This window comes from Camelus ferus, chromosome 9 (genome assembly GCF_009834535.1).
Source record: "Camelus ferus isolate YT-003-E chromosome 9, BCGSAC_Cfer_1.0, whole genome shotgun sequence".
Taxonomy (NCBI): domain Eukaryota; kingdom Metazoa; phylum Chordata; class Mammalia; order Artiodactyla; family Camelidae; genus Camelus; species Camelus ferus.
In genome coordinates this window covers 10,462,975-10,484,860 of record NC_045704.1, presented here as the reverse complement: position 1 = coordinate 10,484,860, position 21,886 = coordinate 10,462,975, and the positions used below count along the sequence as shown (strand labels likewise).

Genomic DNA, 21,886 nt, shown 5'->3' with positions numbered 1-21,886 from the left:
ACTGTTATTCAATAACTTTTGGTAAAATTGGGGACATACTCTATGCACCACTTGTATTACTCCAGGATGGTTTCCGTTTGGTGCTGATGGTCTGGTCCAGTGGTTCCATGGTTTTTATCCTGCACAGGCACAAGCAGCGGGTCCAATACATTCACAGGAACAATCAGACTCCTAGACCCTCCGCTGAGACCACAGCTATGCAAAGCATCCTTGTCCTGTTGGGCGTCTTTGTTTCTTTATGGACAGTCTCCTCTGTCTTTCACATTTGTGCCTCAGTTTTTCACAATCCCAGTTTCTGGCTGAAGAACACTTCTAGGATAATTGCTGGGTGTTTCCCAACTGTCAGCCCCTACATTCTCCTGATCCAGGATTCTAGAGTCTCTACGTTCTGCTTTGCTTAGAATGCCATAAAATTACCAGTATCTATTAAAATATGTAAATTATATGCATACTTACAATGGTTGTTCATTTATCCATTAACCGCATTAAATGTGTGAAATTTATGAAATATTTTCAAGAGAGTGGTACACAAGATGAGCTGAGGTTTTGCTCCTAAATGAACAACACCACCCACAGCAATGATAATAGGAATGTGATGAAGTTATCAAGTTCATAGATATGGAATTTAGTTCTTCCTAATATTTCTTAAAGAGGAGCTCAGTGTCCGTGGGTTATTTAAACTGTGGTGCAGAAACAATCTGGAGATTATGGATAAACTATTAAGAATGTGTTGTGATCCAGAGCAGGCTGCCCCAAAATATGCTTCAATGATATATCGGTTATTTTAAATTAAACTTACTTTAAAAATGGCCAATGGAAAAGGAAAATTTTTACTCTCCCTTGTGTCACCCCGAATACAGGAAATAAATTTCCGTTCTGAAAGCTGCCCTCCCTGTACTGGAAAATGGAAATTAATACTTACCACTCGTGTGAATAAAAATGTTGCTTGTAATATCAGCAAGCAAATGATGCTGTGACCAACAGGCCATTAGGCACTTCCACTGCCCCTGAGGCAACTCAGGAAGTAGACAATTGGGCTGACCCTTGCCTACCCTTCCACCAACCACTGCAGCCATCAGTAGGGGTATATCCTGAGGGGACTCAGAGAAGTAAGAAACTGATACTGGCCCCAGACAGCTAAGGTACATATCAAAGGAATGAATTCAGTGAGCCCAGACTCTTGCCTCTTCCCACACACAGAAAAGCACTAAATTCATTAACTTGACATATCTGGTTTTCCCTAATTAGTAGTAAGCTTTCAATGCTCTGACCACCTGGGTTTTGTTGAAAACTGTATATTCTGCTTCCACCCTTAGCTCTGCAGAGCCAGGCCCTCAGTGCTATCTGAGAGGCTGCTTCCCACACTTTAAGTCCTCAGAAATTCCAAGGAATAGCACTTAAGGTTTTGCTGTATTTTTTTTTTCAATTAACACTGGAGATAATGAATTCAGGTCCAACAGACCTATATAAACAAATCTGCTCAATGTTTTCCCTTAGTAAGCAACGAATCCCAAACTTCTTTTTCCTGTCAATTCTTCTCAAATATATTTTTCCTTGTTTAAAAAGGTTAAAATCTACCTGAATTGGCTACTTCTTAAGTCTTATTTCTAGGAGAACTCTATGGGCACAAAGTACATTTGTTTTCTCTGGTTAATATGTCTTGCATCAATTTTATGACTAGACCAGCCACAAGAAGACAAGAGAGACAGAGGGGAAGGTCTCCCTCCCCAACAGTTGGTGAGGCAGCAAGGAGACTGACTAGACCTCATTTCCTGTCCCCAGGCAGTGGCAGCTGAGAGTTCCTGGGACATTGACAAAGGCCAACAGAAGGTAAGATTTCTTACCATATCAGTCCCCCAGACCTCTGCCTGCAAGGTCTGGTGGAGGGGAACATGGTGAGAGTCCCTTTCCTGTGTTTCTACGTTTAGATTAGCATGAGGAAATATTTTTGTAGCTAGTTCCATTGAATGTCGTGGCTCTGCTTATGGTAAATGAGTACTCTGCTTTTTTATTGATCTTTTCCTCCCACAGCTGGCCCATGTTTTTGTTGTTTTCTGGCTGTTGGGTCATTTCTCATAAGGAGGAAGAAGTGTAAGCAGAGATGGTAGAGGTTCCATGGAGAAAGGGTAAGAGAAGCCATTTTTTGCCTAAGCCATTTTGTGACTTAACCTGGACACAATGCTTATCCTTCAAAAATTCTGAGTAAATAAACATCCTAAGGAAACAAAGGCATGCTGAAACATTGCCTGTTATCAGTAGGGAACTGAGAGTAGTAAAGGTAACACATCAGCATGTAAAGATTCCTAGTTCTGTTTCAGTGGTAAAGATTAGCCTGAGTCACTCAACCACCAGATCCACTGGAGCCTGAGGAATGCGGATGTTGGTCTTTTCTGATCCTCCTGACTTCAGTCAACTAAAGATTTGACTCTGTCTCTTGACCACTCAAGGTCCTTCGTAAATATCATGTACCCTTAGCTTAAAACTTTCCTCATTTTGCCAGATGGGAGACACTGATTTAGGAATGACCTGCAGGGTCCTTCAAACTTCCTGCTTGGTATAAATCATTTCTTCTCCTGGTCTTTGACTTGGTTGTGCCTTTTGGCTCAATATTTAACAAGAGGTGAAACTAGTTTTTGGTAACAAAACCTTAGGACAGAACAGCACGGGGGTTAGGGGTATAGCTCAGTGGTAGAGCCTCTGCTTACTACTCACAAACTCCCGATTCAATCCCCAGTACCCACGTTAAACATAAACAAATGAAAATACAATAACAACAGGACAGGGGGCCAAGATGGCGGAGTAGAAGGATGCTCGTAGCTCACCCTCTCCCACAAATACACCAAAATTCATCCACGGACCCACCCGGCCAACCAGAGCACCTACTGAACTCCAACAGAACTTCACCCTCTTCAAAAGACAAAGACATCAGAAGTCTGGTAGGAGAAAAGGAAAAAAAGAAGAAAAGGCAAAACAGTGTGGGGCCGGTCCCATGGGGAGGGAGTGGCAAAGGAGGAAGAGCACTCGTTCGCTGGGTCTCCCCCTCTCCAACAGAGGCCAGTGGAATGGAGGGGGAGCCTCCAAGGCTCGGATTTGTAGGGAATCACCCCTTGACCGACAGAACTAAGTTAAATGGGCACAGAGGGTCCCCGCGACACCCAGCCTGAGACTCGAGCTGGCAGCTGGGGGCCAGGCCAGGCTGCCCGAGCTGGGTGGAGGACAGGGGCGGCTGCACTGACACAGCCCTGGGAGCCTGCATGGGGCTGCATGCCATGGTTGAGTGGGTGCACAGGGCAGAACAACCTGGGCACTCCATAAAAATTCATGGCTGATGTGCCCTTGAGGGAAGGGTGCCATCCCCCCATTTCTGCAAATCTGCAGAAGGTATTTGGGTGAAGAGAGACGGGGCTCAGGCACGGCCGCCATATCCTCCAGCGCTTAGTACCCAGGTGGGGGTGGGGCCAAAACCTGAATCCGCACGGAAAGGCTTAGCAGCCTCAAAGGCCAGACGGAGACTTATTTACAGCCCGAGGCAGATAGGATCTTACTGCTCTGGTACCTCAGAGAACTTTGGCACGGAGCAGGGGTGGGAGGCCACCTGCCTTCCTGGCAGGAATACAGCACCTGACCACGGTGCTGGGAAGGGGTGTGATCTGCCCGCCTACCTCGCCAGACTGCAACATCTGACTGCAGCATCGGTAGGGGGAGTGACCCACCCGCCCACCGGGAAGGAGAGCAGCACCTGACCCCAGTGTTGGGAGGGGGGCCGATCTGCTTGCCCATAGGCAGGCACTGGGAGCAGCACAGCTGAAGGCACCAACGGAGGGACTCCGGAAACAGCAAGCTGAGTTCGCAAAACAGGACGAAGACAGAAAGACTTCTCATTAAGATTGCATAGTCTCCATGAGAACACCCTCCCTTTTTTAAAAATATTTTTTATCTGTTCTACTTTCTATTAACTTTCTTAATTTTTGCTTTTTAAACAATTATATATGCTTCCAGTTTTAATCCCTTTAAATTTTTTCTTTTAAAACACTTCTAGAATTTTTTTTTAAATCCACCTCATTTCATTTTTATTTCTCTTGGTTTTGACCTCCTGTTATTGATTATATACAGGTTTCAAATATGTTATTCCTCTTTTCTCCTTTTTTAAAGGTTTTTACAGATGTCTCAACCTGATTGCTGTTCTGCTTCAACTTACTTTTCTATTATTGATTATACACTGTTTTCAAACCTTTTTTCTCCTTTCTTTTAAAATTCCCTTTTTTAAAATCTTTTTTTATCTGTACTATTTTCTATTACCTTTTTAATTTTTACATTCTAAACAATTATATATGCTTCTAGTCTTAATCCTTTTTAAATTTTTTCTTTTAAAATATTTTTATTAGTCATTCAAAAATCCACAAATGACAAATGCTGGAGAGGCTGTGGAGAAAGGGGAACCCTCCTACACTGCTGGTGGAAATGCAGTTTGGTGCAGCCACTATGGAAAACAGTGTGGAGATTCCTCAAAAGACTAGGAATAGACTTACCATATGACCCAGGAATCCCACTCCTGGGCTTGTATCCAGAAGGAAATCTACTTCAGGATGACATCTGCACCCCAATGTTCATAGCAGCACTATTTACAATAGCCAAAACATGGAAACAGCCTAAATGTCCATCAACAGGTGACTGGATAAAGAAGATGTGGTATATTTATACAATGGAATACTACTCAGCCATAAAAACCGACAACATAATGCCATTTGCAGCAACATGGATGCTCCTGGAGAATGTCATTCTAAGTGAAGTAAGCCAGAAAGAGAAAGAAAAGTACCATATGAGATCGCTCATATGTGGAATCTAAAAAACAAAAACAAACAAAAACAAAGCATAAATACAGGGCAGAAATAGACTCACAGACAGAGAATACAGACTTGTGGTTACCAGGGGGGTGGAGGGTGGGAAGGGATAGACTGGGATTTCAAAATTGTAGAATTGATAAACAAGATTACACTGTATAGCACAGGGAAATATACACAAAATGTTACGATAACTCAGAGAAAAAAATGTGACAATGAGTGTGTATATGTCCATGAATGACTGAAAAATTGTGCTGAACACTGGAATTTGACACAACATTGTAAAATGATTATAAATCAATAAAAAAATGTTAAAAAAAAGAAAACAAATGACAATAACAAATAAAATAAAATAAAATATTTTTATTATTATTATTTTTAAAAACCCACCTGATTTCATTTTCAATTCTCTTGGTTTTGATCTATTGTAATTGATTATACACAGGTTTCAAATATTATTTTTTGCTCTTTTCCCCTTTTGTTTTTTTAAAGGTTTTTAAAAAGACTTCTCAACTTGATTGCTAGTCTGATTCAAATTGCTCTTCTATTATTGATTATACACTTTTTTCAAACCTTTATTTTCTCCTTTCTTTTAAAATTCTCTCTCTCTCTTTTTAAGTTTTATTCCTGCATCGGTATTAGATAGATAAGTAAATAAACTCCTTAAGGACCACAATAGATAACTGATACTCCATCAGCCACACTGCCAGAGAGATATGAGAAGATGAAGAAGCAGAGGAACCACTCACAATTAAAAGAGCAAGAGAAATCCCCTGAAAGAACGATCAATGAAATAGACATAGATAGCCTATTAGATCAAGGTTTCAAAAAAGAGGTGATCAAAGTACTGAAGGAACTAAAAGAGGTAGTGTTGAGAGATATAAAATATGTCAAAAATGAAATTGAAGCTATAAAGAGCCAAGTAGAACTGGTAAACTCATTGGTTGAGATGAGAACTGATTTAAAGGCTGTACAAAGCAGACTAGATCATGCAGAGGAACAAATAAGTGACCTAGAAGACAGGACAACAGAAAGCATCCAATCAGAACAGCTAAGAGAAAAACAAGTGAAAACAACATAAAGGACCTATGGGATAATATAAAGCATGCCAATCTATGCCTAATAGGAGTTCTAGAAGGGGAAGAAAGAACAAAGGGGATTGAAAAGATATTGGAAGAAATCATGATTGAAAACTTCCCAAACCTAAAGAAGGAATCAGATATCCAAGTACAGGAGGCTCAGAGTGTCTGAAACAGACCCACACCAAGACATATCAAATCAAGATAGCCAGAGTCAAGAATAAAAAAATGACCCTAAAGGCAGCAATAGAAAAACAAAGACTGAGTTACAAGGGAACCCCCATAAGGTTCTCAGCTGATTTTTCTACACAAACACTACAGGCCAGGAGGGAGTGGCAAGATATATTCAAAGTCCTGAATCAAAAAAAGATGCAGCCTAGGATACACTATCCAGCAAGGCTATCCTTGAGGATAGAAGGAGAGATAAAGAACTTCACAGACAAGCAAAAACTACAAGAGTTTAGCAACACTAAACCCATGCTAAAACAAATATTGACAGGTCTACTCTAAATAGAAGAGAAGCAGGATGCTACAGAAATGAGAAACTCATAACTGGAAAGGTGATAACTATCATGAATTACAAATAAAATAAACACAAAATTGTAAAAGGAGATATGTAAATCATTAAGACTGGGAGAGGGAAGGAAGAAAATATAGAGTCTTTTTTTCTTCTTCTTCTTTTTAAAATTTTCTGTTCTCGGTAGGATGGGTTTGAGCATATACTACTATAGGTTTAGTACAAACAGTTGTAGTAATGGGCTAATAGACTTACAGAAAAGGGTAACCACAAGCCAAAAACTTACAGTGAGTCATAAAACCTAAATAAAATCCATGATAATACAAAGGAAAATTACCAAACAACAAAGGGAAGAATGAACAAAGAGGAAATACCAAGTCAACTGCAAAAATAAGTTCAAAATGGCAATAAACACACATCTATCATTAATTACTGTAAATGTTAATGGACTAAATGCTCCAGTCAAAAGACACAGAGTGGCAGACTGGATAATAAAGCAAGAAACTTCAATATGCTGTATACAAGAGACCCACATTAGGGAGAATGATACACACAGATTTAGAGTTAAAGGATGGAAAAGGATATTCCATGCAAATGGGAAAGTCAAAAGAGCAGGTGTAGCAGTACTCATTTCAAACAAAACAGACTTTAAAATAAAGGCCATAAAGAAAGAAAAAGAAGGACATTTTATAATGATTAAAAGGGTAATACAAGATGAGAATATTATACTCATTAATATATATGCACCCAATATAGGAGCACCTAAGCACATAAAACAAATACTAACAGAGATAAAGGGGGAAATTGATGGGAATACAATCATTGTTGGAGATTTTAACACTGCATTAATATCACTAGACAGAATTCCAGGCGGAAAATATATAAGGCAACAGAGAAATTAAATAATGCAATAGAAAAATTAGATTTGGTGGATATTTTCAGAGCATTACAACCCCAAAACTTAGAATATACATTCTTTTCAAGCGCACATGGAACATTTTCTAGGATTGATCATGTACTTAGGCACAAAAGAAGCCTCAACAATTTTATTAAGATAGAAATTATCTCAAGCATCTTTACTGACCACAATGACATGAAACTACAAATCAACTACAGAGAAACAAAGGAGAAAAAAAGGAAGCATGGAGATTAAACAACATGCTATTAAAAAGGCAGTGAGTCAACGATGAAATCAAAGCTGAAATTAAAAAATACCTTGAGACAAGTGAAAATGAAAACACAACCACACAAAACTTATGGGACGCAGCAAAGGCAGTGCTAAGAAGGAAGTTTATAGCAATACAGGCCGTCCTCAAATAACAAGAACAATCTCAAGTAAACAATCTAACACACCAGCTAAAAGAACTAGAAAAAGAAGAGCAAAAACACCCAAAAGTCAGCAGAAGGAAGGAACTAATAAAGATCAGGGAGGAAATAAATAAAATACAGATTTTTTAAAAATTGAAAAAAATCAATGAAACCAAAAGCTGGCTTTATGAAAGAGTAAATAAAATCGACAAACCTCTGGCCAAACTCACAAAGAAGAAAAAAGAGAGAGCACAAATAAGCAAAATAGAAAGGAAAATGGGGAAATTACAACAAATAAAATAGAAATACAGAATATCATACGAAAATATTATGAAAAACTATATGGAACCAAAATGGATAACCTAGAGTAGATGGACAACTTTCTGGAAACATACAGTCCACCAAGACTGAACCAAGAAGAAAGTGACCACTTGAACAAACCGATCACTAGAAATGAAATTCAATTAGCAATAAAAAACAAACCTCCCTACAAATAAAGTCCAGGACCAGATGGCTTCACCAGGGAATTCTACCAAACATACACAGAAGAACTCATACCAGTCCTTTTCAAACTCTTCCAGAAGATTGAAAAGGAGGGAATACTCCCAAACTCATGCTATGAAGCCACCATCATCCTGATACCAAAACCAGGCAAAGACACTACCAAAAAAGAGAATTAGAGAATTAAAGGCCAATATCACTGATGAACATAGATGCAAAAATCCTCACCAAAATATTAGCAAATAGAATCCAACAGCACATAAAAAAGATTATACATCATGACCAAGTGGGGTTCATCCCAGGGACACAAGGGTGGTTCAACATACACAAATCAATCAATTAGATTTCTCAACTAGAGAAAGATCAAAAAACATATGATCATCTCAATAGATGTAGAAAAAGCATTTGATAAAATTCAACACCCATTTATGATAAAAAAAAAGCTCTCACCAAAGTGGGTATAGAAGGAACGTATCTCAACATAATAGAACCTATATATGACAAACCTACAGCCAGCATAGTACTCAACGGTAAAAAACTCAAAAACTTCCCACTAAAATCTGGGACAAGACAAGGATGCCCACTACCATCACTCCTATTCAACATAGTCTTGGCAGTCCTAGCCACAGCAATCAGGCAAGGGAGAGAAATAAAAGGGATCCAAATTAGAAAAGATGAGGTAAAAATGTCACTATATGCTGATGACAAGTTACTATATATAGAAAACCCTAAAAGGTCCAAACAAAAACTACTAGAGCTGATCAAAGAATTCAGCAAGGTAGCAGGTTACAAGATTAACATTCAAAAATGAGTTGCATTTCTTTATACTAATGATGAATCAACAGAAAAAGAAAGCAAAGAAACAATCCCCTTTAAAACAGCACCCAAAGTAATAAAATACCTAGGAATAAATCTAACCAAGGAGGTGAAAGAATTATACACAGAAAACTATAAACCATTGATGAAGGAAATTAAAGAAGACTTTCAAAAGTGGAAAGATATCCCATGCTCTTGGATAAGAAGAATCAATATTTTTAAAATGGTCACACTGCCCAAGGCAATCTACAGATTTAATGCAATCCCTATCAAATTACCCAGGACATATTTCACAGAACTAGAACAAATCATAATAACATTTATGGAGCCATCAAAGACCTAGAATTGCCAAAGCATTACTGAAGAGAAAGAAAGAGGCTGGAGGAATAACTCTCCCAGACTTCAGACAACACTATAGAGCTACAGTCATCAAGACAGCATGGTATTGGTACAAAAACAGACATATAGACCAATGGAACAGAATAGAGAGCCCAGAAATGAACCCACAAACTTTTGGTCAACTAACCTTCGACAAAGGAGGCAAGAATATACAATGGAATAAAGACAGTCTCTTCAGCCAAGTGTTGGGAAAACTGGACAGCAGCATGTAAAACAATGAAGCTAGAGCACTCTCTTACACCATACACAAAAATCAACTCAAAATGCATCAAAGACTTAAAAATAAGACAAGATACAATAAACCTTCTAGAGGAAAATGTAGGCAAAACATTACCTGACATACATCTCAAAAATTTTCTCCTAGAAAAAATAAAAGCAAGAATAAACAAATGGGACCTAATGAAACTTACAAGCTTCTGCACAGCAAAGGAAACCATAAGTAAAACAAAAAGACAACCTACGGAATGGGAAAAAATTTTGCAAATGAAACCGACAAAGGCTTGATCTACAGAATATATAAGCAGCTCATACGACTCTATAAGAAGAAAATCAACAACCCAATCCAAAATTGGGCAGAAGACCTAAACAAGCAATTCTCCAAGGAAGACATACAAATGATCAATAGACACATGAAAAAATGCTCAATATCACTAATTATCAGAGAAATGCAAATCAAAACTACAATGAAGTATCATCTCACACCAGTCAGAATGGCCATCATTCAAAAATCCACAAATGACAAATGCTGGAGAGGCTGTGGAGAAAAGGGAACCCTCCTTCACTGCTGGTGGGAATGCAGTTTGGTGCAGCCACTGTGGAAAACAGTATGGAGATTCCTCAAAAGACTAGGAATAGACTTACCATATGACCCAGGAATCCCGCTCCTGAGCATACATCCAGAAGGAGCCCTACTTCAGGATGACACGTGCACCCCAATGTTCATAGCAACATTATTTACAATAGCCAAGACATGGAGACAGTCTAAATGTCCATCAACGGATGACTGGATAAAGAAGAAGTGGTATATTTATACAATGGAATACTACTCAGCCATAAAAACCGACAACATAACACCATTTGCAGCACCATGGATGGTCCTAGAGAATGTCATTCTAAGTGAAGTAAGCCAGAAAGAGAAAGAAAAATAGCATATGAGATCGCTCATGTGTGGAATCTAAAAAACAAACAAACAAAGCATAAATACAAAACAGAAATGGACTCACAAACATAGAATACAAACTTGTGGTTGCCAAGGGGTCAGGGGGTGGGAAGATAGACTGGGATTTCAAAATTGTAGAATAGATAAACAAGATTACACTGTATAGCACAGGGAAATATATACAAGATCTTATGGTAGCTCACAGAGAAAGGAATGTAACAATGAATATACATATATTCATGTATAATTGAAAAATTGTGCTCTACACTGGAATTTGACACAACACTGTAAAATGATTATAAATCAATAAAAAATGTTAAAAAAAAAAGACACATGAAAAAATGCTCACTATCACTAATTATCAGAGAAATGCAAATCAAAACTACAATAAGGTATCACTTCACATTAGTCAGAATGGCCATCATTCAAAAATCCACAAATGACAAATGCTGGAGAGGCTGTGGAGAAAAGGGAACCCTCCTACACTGCTGGTGGGAATGCAGTTTGGTACAGCCACTGTGGAAAACAGTATGGAGATTCCTCAAAAGACTAGGAATAGACTTACCATATGACCCAAGAATCCTGCTCCTGGGCATATATCCAGAAGGAACCCTACTTCAGGATGACGTGCACCCCAATGTTCATAGCAGCACTATTTACAATAGCCAAGACATGGAAACAGTGTAAATGTCCATTAACAGATGACTGGATAAAGAAGAAGTGGTATATTTATACAATGGAATACTACTCAGCCATAAAAACTGACAACATAACGCCACTTGCAGCAACATGGATGCTCCTGGAGAATGTCATTCTAAGTGAAGTAAGCCAGAAAGAGAAAGAAAAATAGCATATGAGATCGCTCATGTGTGGAATCTAAAAAAAAAAACAAAACTAACTAACAAAGCATAAATACAAAACAGAAATAGACTCATAGACATAGAATACAGACTTGTGGTTGCCAAGGGGGCAGGGGGGTGGGAAGAGATAGACTGGGATTTCAAAATTGTAGACTAGATAAACAAGACTATACTGTATAGCACAGGGAAATATACAAGATCTTATGGTAGCTCACAGAGAAAAAAATGTGACAATGAATATATATATGTTCATATATAATGGAAAATTTTTGCTCTACACTGGAATTTGATACAACATTGTAAAATGATTATAAATCAATAAAAAAGTCTTTAAAAAAATCAAGAGCTGTTTCTTAAGATGGATAAAATTGATCACCACTAGCCAGGCTAATGAGGAAATAAGGAGAGAAGATGCAAATTACCAAAATCAGAAATAGAATAAAAAATATCATTACAAATCCAATGGATATTAAACTGATATATAATTTTTAAGTGTCATAAACAAAATAATAATAATATTACTGTTATTATTTTTGGAGACATTTTGTCAAACATTCTGTATAGGTTAAAACTTGATTTTTACTCCAGTTTACAAGAACTAGAATTTATCTAAAAAGATCACAGACGGATACAAACACATAGCCATAATGTTTAAGCAGTTTCTATAATGGAAAAGAATAAGAGAAGTAAGGACAAAATGAATCAAATTTGTTGACATTTTGTGCGTCCAGACAAATGGGGACTTTGGACACTTTCAAAGTGATCCTGAAGAAAATATCAATGTCACAGAAATCAAGGTAATTTTTATTTAGAAAAATCTTATATGCCTATTTGTGGATGACACTGAATTTTTTTTAAATGAACTAGAGTGTGAACATACACAACAATATAAAATAGAACCATTGAGATTGAATCTTATTTCTTGGAAAAATCTATCATCTGTGCTGAGGATTATTTTAGAAATTTCACACAGTTCAGCATATATTGCTAATACGATTTCTCTAAACAGTTGAAAAATACAGGAAAATATTAAGGAAGAGTACGTCTGTGGCATGACTGGGGGATATAATAGAAACTATCAAAACCCAGGCTTAACTGCAGGGGGGGGTAGAGCTCAGTGGTAGAGCATGTGCTAAACACGAGGTCCGGGTTCAATCCCCAGTACCTCCATTAAAATAAATAAATATACCTGATTACCTTCCCCCACCAAATAAATAAATAAATAAATTTTTTAAATTTAAAAAAAAAAAAGTTTACAAAGAAAAAAATGAGGCTTAACTGATAAAAAAAAAACAAAACTCCACATACAAAACCCAATCTCTACCAAACACAGTTGAATGTTGTCCTTTCAAAGCCAACAACAAGCAAAGAGAAACTAAGAAGAAATGCCATTCCCACATCACTGCTTGGGTATTTTTGACAAAAATAAGGAAAACATAATCTTAATCTATCATGAAAAAATGTCATTTTATGCAAATTTCCATCAATACATACCTCCCCTGTTCTGAATTCTACAGTGCATTTAAATAGTAAGCATTTCTTACCAGTGTAAGAGGAGTCTCTCCTGCTTAACTTTTTAAAAATTTGATTCTTCGCTAGAACATCTCTCTTTGTTTCTCAGAACCTTCTGAGTAATGTTTGACCGCTAAAGTCATCCTGTTCCATGGGCATTTCTTTTCCTGAGAGAGTAGACATTGCATGCAGTTTAAACAAATCACTCCACCTTCTCCCCGTTTGCCGAGATCCCCAAACCCAAACCCGTGCCTGTGGGAACCTTGGATCACAATACTTTCACCTGCTAACCTCTCACAAAGGGAATATGGTCGTTATAAATTATTAATTCTTGGTGGGAATTCTTTATGCTCTAAAGGGACCCTGGAGGCAGACAATTTTAAGAAACGATTCTGGCAAAACGAGAGGAGTATTTTAAACAGCTGATCTTGACTATCACAACAAGAAAAGAAGTTATAGAAAACCACCTCCTTAGGCTGGAATTTCAGGAGCAGAGAATGAAAGGTTTTAGCTTTTCAATCCAAGGCATTTATGGAGGAAGAAAAGATACAGCCTCTGACCCAGGACAGGACATTCACCTGAGAAGCTGCCATTTCCTCCTCTTCTTCCTCTTGCTCTCGGTCATTTTCTCATTGATATTATGTTGAGGAATCACATCAGCATCTTGAGAAGATGCTTTCAAAGATGTCAGCACAGCTCCTTCACCTGCTCTGACCACACACAGGCAGGAGGGCCCTGAAGTGCTGAAAAGGCCAACTTCTCCCTTCCATTCTCTCAGGAGAGATTTACGAAAGCCAAGCTGTGGATTTATTCTTTCCTGTTTACAGGGGTTTTCTCCCCCAAATACATGCTAACATGGGCCTTGTGGGCTGCACAGACAATCCTCGTTCGAGTCCATGAGACAGGAGACTATGCTGCCTCTCCTTGGCCTAACGCCTACGCTCGACTCTTAGAAATGTAGCCAGGAGACCACGTGATGACCCTTGGCCGCACCCAGGAATCACCTGGAGCCCTGAATTAAAACACTGATGCTCCAACGCGATGGAAAGGGCACAGGTGATGTCATTTCTTGAAACTGGTCGTGTGATCCTAATGGAAAACCAAATGGGAACCACTTAGCTAAACTTTTTTTTTTCCTGAAGCAATTTACAATGAATACAAATCACTTTGTGATCAGGGCCTCACTCTAAGAAGTTATGAATCTGCAAATCTGAATTTGAGGTGGTGCCGATAAATGACACCTTGAACAAGTTCCTTGCTGGTGCTGATTTGGCTCACCCATGAACCACCTTCAGTTGCATTTAGCTAGAGATCACTGAGGAGTGTGAGGATTTGGGGAAGGAACTTCTAGCAACACAGACTCTGTCAGCCTGATTCCCTGTGAAGGGCCCTTCCTGGCCGGGGTCTGGCTCTGTCATTGCTTTGTGCATATTGGCTTGGGGAAGAGGAGTTGGGAGTTGAGTGCTTGGCAGAAATGTCATAGTGGCACTGGGGCTGTGTAAGGCTTTGCTCCCAGAACCCTTCCCAACGCTACCCTGAGTCCTAAGGTCCTTTCATCCCATCCCCTCCCCTCCCTGGGGCCATGTGAATTCACAAATGATTTGCAGTGTGATCACCCGTCTGCAGGTGAAGGCGCCTCCATTCTCAAGACCAGGAGCTTGAAGGCCTTTGCACCACAGCTTTCTTTGAAAACAAACTAAAGACAGCTACAGAGCATAGATTAAAAGTGTGTGTTGAAAAAGGCCAAAAGCCTTTGAAAATGATGCCATAGATGCGTATTTGATGATACATCAAGGAGGCCATAATCTGTTTTAAGTAATGAGGAGCATTATAACTGAATTAACACAGAATGTTGTTGCTGCTCCACTGAGAGCGTGTGTTTTTCTATGATTTTTGAACTGTGTTGCTACAGTGTTTTTTTCCCACCCTTCGGTACTTGTATTTTGTCACATCTTTAAAGTATATTAAAAAATTAAAGAAAACAAACATACCCATTTTTCAAATTTTGAGAGCACTGAATCTTTAAAAATAGCTCCATAAAAAGCCCCTCAAACACATTCTTTATTTCTGTTTATCTCTAACATTTCATTTTGACTTTTATTAATATATTACTCTCTCTCTGCTTACATTGCCTATCTCTTTATGAATGCTGCATATTTTATCTATTCTATCCCTTAGCATATTAATTGTACTTGTTTTAAAATCCTGGCTGAGAATTTTCCCAAATTTTAGGTTCTGCTTCTGTTTTAATTATAAATTCCACGTTTACATCATTTTTCTCTTCCCCTAGTTTACTGTAAGCATTTAAGAGAAATCAGGCTGTTCTCAACACCTTGCTTAGAAACTTCCGACACCAAAGTTCCAGTTTCATCGCTCATAAGATCTACCTTGCACAGAACACTAGGGGAGGACTACAATTCAAACGCTTTGTCACATTAAAAACAGCAGTAACCTTTCCACCAGTTGCCAATAAAATGTTCCTCATTTCTGTCTGAGATGTCATCAGATTGGCCTTTAGAGTGTACATTTCTCCCAAAATGTTGTTTTTGGACAGTAATATATTCTCTAAGAAGCCTGAGGTTCTCTCTCTAGCTCTCCTCCTTCCTTCTGAGCATTCACCAGAGTTGCCCTTAATAATTCTTTCATGGTGACGCAGAACTTTCCAGCATTCGCTTCCAAACTCTTCTGCACTCAATCCTTTGAGTTGCAACAAAACTTCCATATTTTTAAGTATTTTTTTCAGATATTCCCTTACTTCTCAGTACCAATTTTTACCTTAGTCTCTTTGGGATGCTTAAAGAGAGAGTGAGAGACTGAGTAGTTTATAAACAACTGATTTTTTTTTTTTCTCACAGTGACTGAAGCTGAGAAGTCCAAGGTCAAAGCATGAGCAAATTCAGTATCCAGCAATGGTGCAATTTCTGGTTAATAGGGAGGATCCTCTAGCTGTGCAGTCAAATGAGAGAGGGAGAAAAAGAGCTTTGGGGAGACACTATTATGAGGGAATTAGTCCCATTTATTAGGTCACTTCCCTTGTGACCTAATCAGCTCCCAAAAGAATGACTTCATAATACCATCGCCATTGGAGTTGAGTTTCAACATAAGAAAATTGAAAGGGCAGAAATGTTCACAACATAGAAGAGGCCAATGAGAAAACTGATTAATTCTTTGCTGCTGAAAGGTTTGAACACCATAAATTTGCTTATATAGTCTCAATAAACATTAATTGGTAAGCAGGACTCTCAATTTTGTTATGTTTCATGAACTACTCTTACTGGCAGATATGTGATAACCCTTTTTGAAGAGATATTAAGAAATCAAGTCTCAACAAATTTAAGAGAATGGAAATTATTTCGAGAATCTTTTGTGGCCACAACAACATGAAACCAGGAATCAATCACAGAAAGAGAAACAAACAAACAAAAAAAGATTACACAGAGTCTAAAAACATACTTCTAAAGAACCAGTAGGTCAATGATGAAATCAAAGAGGAAATTTTAAAATACTTTGAGACAAATGACAATGAAAACACAACCATACAAAATAAATGGGATGCAGCAAAAAATTTCCTAGGAAGGAAGTTTGCAGTGATACAGGCCTTTCTCAAAACACAAGAACAATCTCAAATAAAAAACCCATCTTACCACCTAAAAGAATTAGAAAAAGAAGAACAAACAAAACCTAAAGTCAGCAAAATAAAATGATAAATAGCAGAAAAGGAAATGAACAAATAGATATTTTTAAAACCAATAGAAAAAAATCAATCAAACCAAGAGCTGTTTTTTTGAAAGGGAAACAAAATCAGTACATCTCTGCCTAGGCTCACCAAGATACCAAAACCAGACAAAGACACTAGCAAAAACATAAAGTTACAAGCCAATATCTTTGATGAATATAGATGCAAAAGTTCTCAACAAAATATTAGCAAACCAAATCCATTAAAAAAGATCATACACTGTGATCAAGTTGGATTCATCCCAGGGTCACAAGGATGGTTCAGCATACCCAAATCAATCAATGTGATACACCACATCAACAAAAGAAAAGACCAAAAACTACATGATCATCACAATAGTTGCCAAAAAAGCATTTGATAAAATTCAACATCCATTCATGATAACACTGATGAAAGTGGGCACAGAGGGAACATACCTCAGCATAATTACAGTTATTTATGACAAAGCCACAAGCAACATAATATTCCATGGTAAAAAGTTAAAAGTCTCCCCACTAATACCTGAAACAGGACAAGGATGCCCATTCTTATCACTTCTATTCAACATAGTATTGGAAGTTCCAACCACAGTAATCAGACAAGAAAAAGAAATAACAGGGATCCAAATTGGAAGAAAGAGGTAAAATTGTCACCATAAGCAGATGACATGATACTATATAGAGAAAACCCTAAAGACTCCACACAAAAACTACTAGAACTGAAAAACAAATTCAGTAAGGTAGCAGGATACAAAATTAACACACAGAAATCTGTTGCATTTCTTTACACTAACAATGACATATCAGAAAGGAAAAGTTAAAAAAAAATTCCTTTTAAAATCACACAAATAATAAAATAAAATAAAATAAAATAAAATTAAATAAAATAAAATAAAATAAAATAAAATACTTAGGAATAAACCTGACCAAAGATGTGGTAGACTCATATGTGGAGAACTATACAACATTGATTAAGGAAATTTAAGATGATTTAAAGGAATGGAAAGTTATCCCATGCTCTTGGATTGGAAGAATAAATATTGTTAAAATGGCCACACTACCCAAAGCAGTCTACAGATTTAATGCAATCCCTATCAAATTACCCAGGATATTTTTCACAGAACTGTAACAAATAATACTAAAATTTACATGGAATCACAAAAGACCCAGAATTGCCAAAGCAATACAGAAGAAAAAGAACAAAGCTGGAGGAATAACCCTCGCAGACTTTAGACAGTACTACAGAACTACAGTAATCAAAACAGCATGGTATTGGCACAAAAACAGAAAAATGGATCAATGGAATAGAATAGAGAGCCCAGAAATAAACCCATGCACTTATAGTCAATTAATCTATGACAAAGGAGGCAAATATATACAATGGGGAAAAGACAGTCTCTTCAGTAAGTGGTGTGGGAAAACTGGACAGCTACATGTAAAAGAATGGCATTAGAACAGTTTCTCACACCATATACAAAAATAAACTCAAAATGGATTAAAGGCCTAAATGTAACACCAGAAACCATAAAGCTCCTGGAAGAAAACAGAACACTCTTTGACATAAGTTGTAGCAATATTTTTTTTAATCTATCTCCTCCAGCAAAGAAAAGAGAAGCAAAAATAAACAAATGAGACCTAATTAAATCTAAATGCTTTGCACAGCAAAGGAAACCATCAACAGAACGAAAAGACAACCTACTGAATGGGACAAAATATTTGCTATATCATCTTTTTCCCCCACTTAACAGAGGCATGGGGATTGAACCCAGGACCATGTGCACACCAGGCATGTGCTCTACCTCACCACCCCTGGGACAAAATACTTGCAAATGATATGTTTGATAAGGGGTTAATATCCAAAATACATAAACAGCTCATACAATTCAATATCAAAAAAAAAAACCTCAATTAAAAAATAAGCAGAAGACATGCAGATAGCCGAAAGGCACATGAAAAGATGCTCAACATAGCCAGTCATCAGGGAAATGCAAATCGAAACTGCAATGAGATATCACCTTAAACCTGTCAGAATGGATATCATCAAAACAGCGAATGTTGCCAAGGATATGGAGAAAAGGGAACCCTAGTACGAGGCTGGTGGGTATGTAAACTGGTGTAGCCATTATGGAAAACAGTATGGAGGTTCCTCAAAAAACTAAAACTAGAACTACCATATGATCCAGCAATTCCATTCCTGAATATATCTCTAAAGAAAATGAAAACACTAATTTGAAAAGATACACCCACCCCAATGTTCATAGCAGCATTGTTTACAATAGCCAAGGTATGGAGGCAACCTATCTGTCTATCCACAGATGAATGGATAAAGAAGGTGTGGTATATATATTCAATGGAATATCACTCAGACAGAAAGAGAATAACATTCTGCCATTTGCAGGAACAGAGATGGACCTAGAAAAGTTATATTTAGTGAAATAAGTCAGACAGAAAAAGACAAATACTCTATGTTACCACTTACATGTGGAATCTAAATAATAAAACAAATGAATAAGCATAATAAAACAAAAACAGACTCACACATACAGAGGACAAACTAGTGATTACCAGTGGGAAGAGTAATACACGAGGGGCAAGATAATGGTAGTGGATTAAGAGGTACAAACTATTGGGGGGAGGGTATATCTCAGAGGTAGAGCACATGCTTAGCATGCACAAGGTCCTGGGTTCAATCCTCAGTACCTCGATTAAAAGTAAATAAATAAACCTAATTACCTCCCCCCTCTACAAAAAAGAATAAAATGAAAACTCACAAATAAATTCAAATGTTAAAAAAAGAGGTACAAATTATCATGTAGAAAATAAATACAAGGATATACTGTACAGGGAATACAGTCAATATTTTTAATAACTTTAAATGGAGTATAATCTATAAAAATATTAAATCACTATGCTGTACACCTGAAACTAATATAATATGTAAATCAATTAGAATAAAAAAAGAAAAGATTAAAATGGAAAATGCCGTCTCTACACAAAAATTCATAAACACTGAGAGCACTGTTTTATGTTAAACGCCTCTGTGTTTCACTTGGTCCCATTAGAAGGTAAGTAAAATGTTTACAACAGATGTTAAAGGACCTTCTCTAGTCATCAAACCATAAGAAAAGAGAACAAAAAGAAAAAAGGAAAAAGACCTACAAAAGATTGATTGCTTTGGCTATTCGGGGTCTTTTGTGGTTCCTTATAAATTCTGGAATTGTTTGTTCTAGCTCTGTGAGGAATGTTGTGAGTATTTTGGCAGGGGTTCCGTTGGATCTGTGGATTGCTTTGGGAAGTGTGGCCATTTTCATAGTGTTGATTCTTCCAATCCAAGAGCATGAGAAATCTTTCCATTTCTTTGTGTCATTTCCATTTTTGGAGTATGGGTAACCTCATTGGTTAAGTTTATTTCTAGGTTTATTGTTGGTTTTGATGTAATGGAAACGTTTCTGCCAGTTATAAAATTCTGGTTTTGGAAGTGGAAAAAAAAAAGGAATGAAGGGCTGCAAATGGCAAAATATCCTTCTTTGTTATAGGTGAGTTGTATTCCTTTACATAATGTATGCTGCATCTTCATTATCTATTCAACTATTGATGTGCACTTATGATGCTTCCATATCTTGGCAGCTATAAATAATGTTGCTGTTAATAGCAGGGTGTATGTATCTTTTTTAATTAATTCTTATTTTGTGGTTGGTTTTATTCCTTTGATAACTATGTAAGTTTAAAAAGCTAAAGCTCTAAACGTTCTTAGAAACAATGAACAGTACATATATGTAAATTAAAAAATATATGTGCAGTTAAAAAAAAAAGAGCTATTAAGCCATGAAAGACATGGAAGAAACTTAAAAGATATTACTAAATGAAAGAAGCCAGTCTGAAAAGGCTACAAATTGTACAATTGCAACCAAATGACATTCTGGAAAAGGCACAGCTATAGGAACAATAAAAAGATCATGGTTTCCAGGGGTTTGGGGAGAGGGAGGGAAGGAGGAATGAATAGATGGAGCACAAGGGGTTTTTAGGGCAATGAAGTTATTCTGTATGACACTATAGTGGTGGCTACATGTCATTATGCATTTGTCAAAACCTACAGAATGTACATCAAGAGTGAACCCTAAAGTAAATTATGGACTTTGGTTGATAATAATGTGCCCATGTTGGTTCATCGATTGTACCAAATATGCCACACTTGATGAGTGATGTTGAGGGTAGGGGAGTATATATGTGTAGGTGGGGCGGGATATGTGTGAACTCTGTATTTTCTGCTCAATTCTGCTGTGAACCTAAAACTGCTCTAAAAAAAGTCTATTAATTAAAAAAAAAAAGATATGTAAATCTGTTTAAAATAACAAAACTCTTATGGGAGACAGGTTAACCTGTCTGGAAATAGAGCTCTTTCATGGTAGAGGTGTTAGTAAGACGGAGCGAGAACTTGGCACAAAGTTTGTCACATAGTAGGTACCTTAAAAAGTAAATACGAGTACCGTTGACTCACAGCAACAGACCTAAATTAGACCAATTCATAAACAGTATAAAACTACACGATAGACGAAGAGAACACATACGTTAAGATTTCATGGCCTTCCTCGGTGACAACAACGCCTATACTGTAAGTGAAGGAAACCAGGTATGTCACCCCAAAATATGTCTCTTTGACATAAAAATTATTTTGAGCTGAAGGCAATTAAGAAATTATAAACACAGAGAAGATTCCCCTTCCTTGTTGAAAGGTAGGAAATAAATTCTTCTTTTAACGCGCATAGACTCTTACCAGCCCACAGATGGCACCAGAGGAATCTCCAAACCAACCTCATTAACTGAAGATCGGGGTTAGCAGCTTTAAGGGAACTACCACCAGCCCACTGTCCTGTCAGTACTTCACAAATTTATCCGTTCTTGGTCGAAAACATACAGTAGCTTCCTGCTCTGGTCACGTCTTCAGAATTTCGTTCCCCTGGGAAGCTCCTATGCCCTAGCAGGGGTCCCAGCATTTATAAACTCTGCTACTCTGAATTATATTCCCTCACGTCTGTGGAGGAACAGGTCCTCCCCCGCAGGGAGAGAGGCCTTCTGAAAGCCTTGCGGACTGAGTCGCGAACTACATTTCCCAGAAGTCTCTGAGGCACAGCTCGGTTAGTGCCGTTGTGGAGTTGCATGCTGGGAAACAGAGCCAGCAC

General features: G+C 37.6%; 2 long non-coding RNA genes across 3 annotated transcripts in view; both read right to left on the bottom strand.

The window, feature by feature from the left end:
* The window catches only part of LOC116666032, a 52,953-nt gene extending 31,177 nt beyond the window's left edge, over window positions 1-21,776 (bottom strand). For both annotated transcript variants that reach the window (XR_004322884.1, XR_004322885.1), the window contains exon 1: window positions 21,481-21,776. This is a non-coding gene — a long non-coding RNA (uncharacterized LOC116666032). The remainder of the gene's footprint in view (window positions 1-21,480) is intronic.
* LOC116666044 lies at window positions 4,051-5,501 on the bottom strand. The gene is made up of 2 exons (XR_004322898.1): window positions 5,415-5,501; window positions 4,051-4,231 (listed from the first exon to the last, which is right to left on the bottom strand). It is a non-coding gene; the product is annotated as an uncharacterized LOC116666044 (long non-coding RNA).
* Window positions 21,777-21,886: the final 110 nt, after the last annotated feature.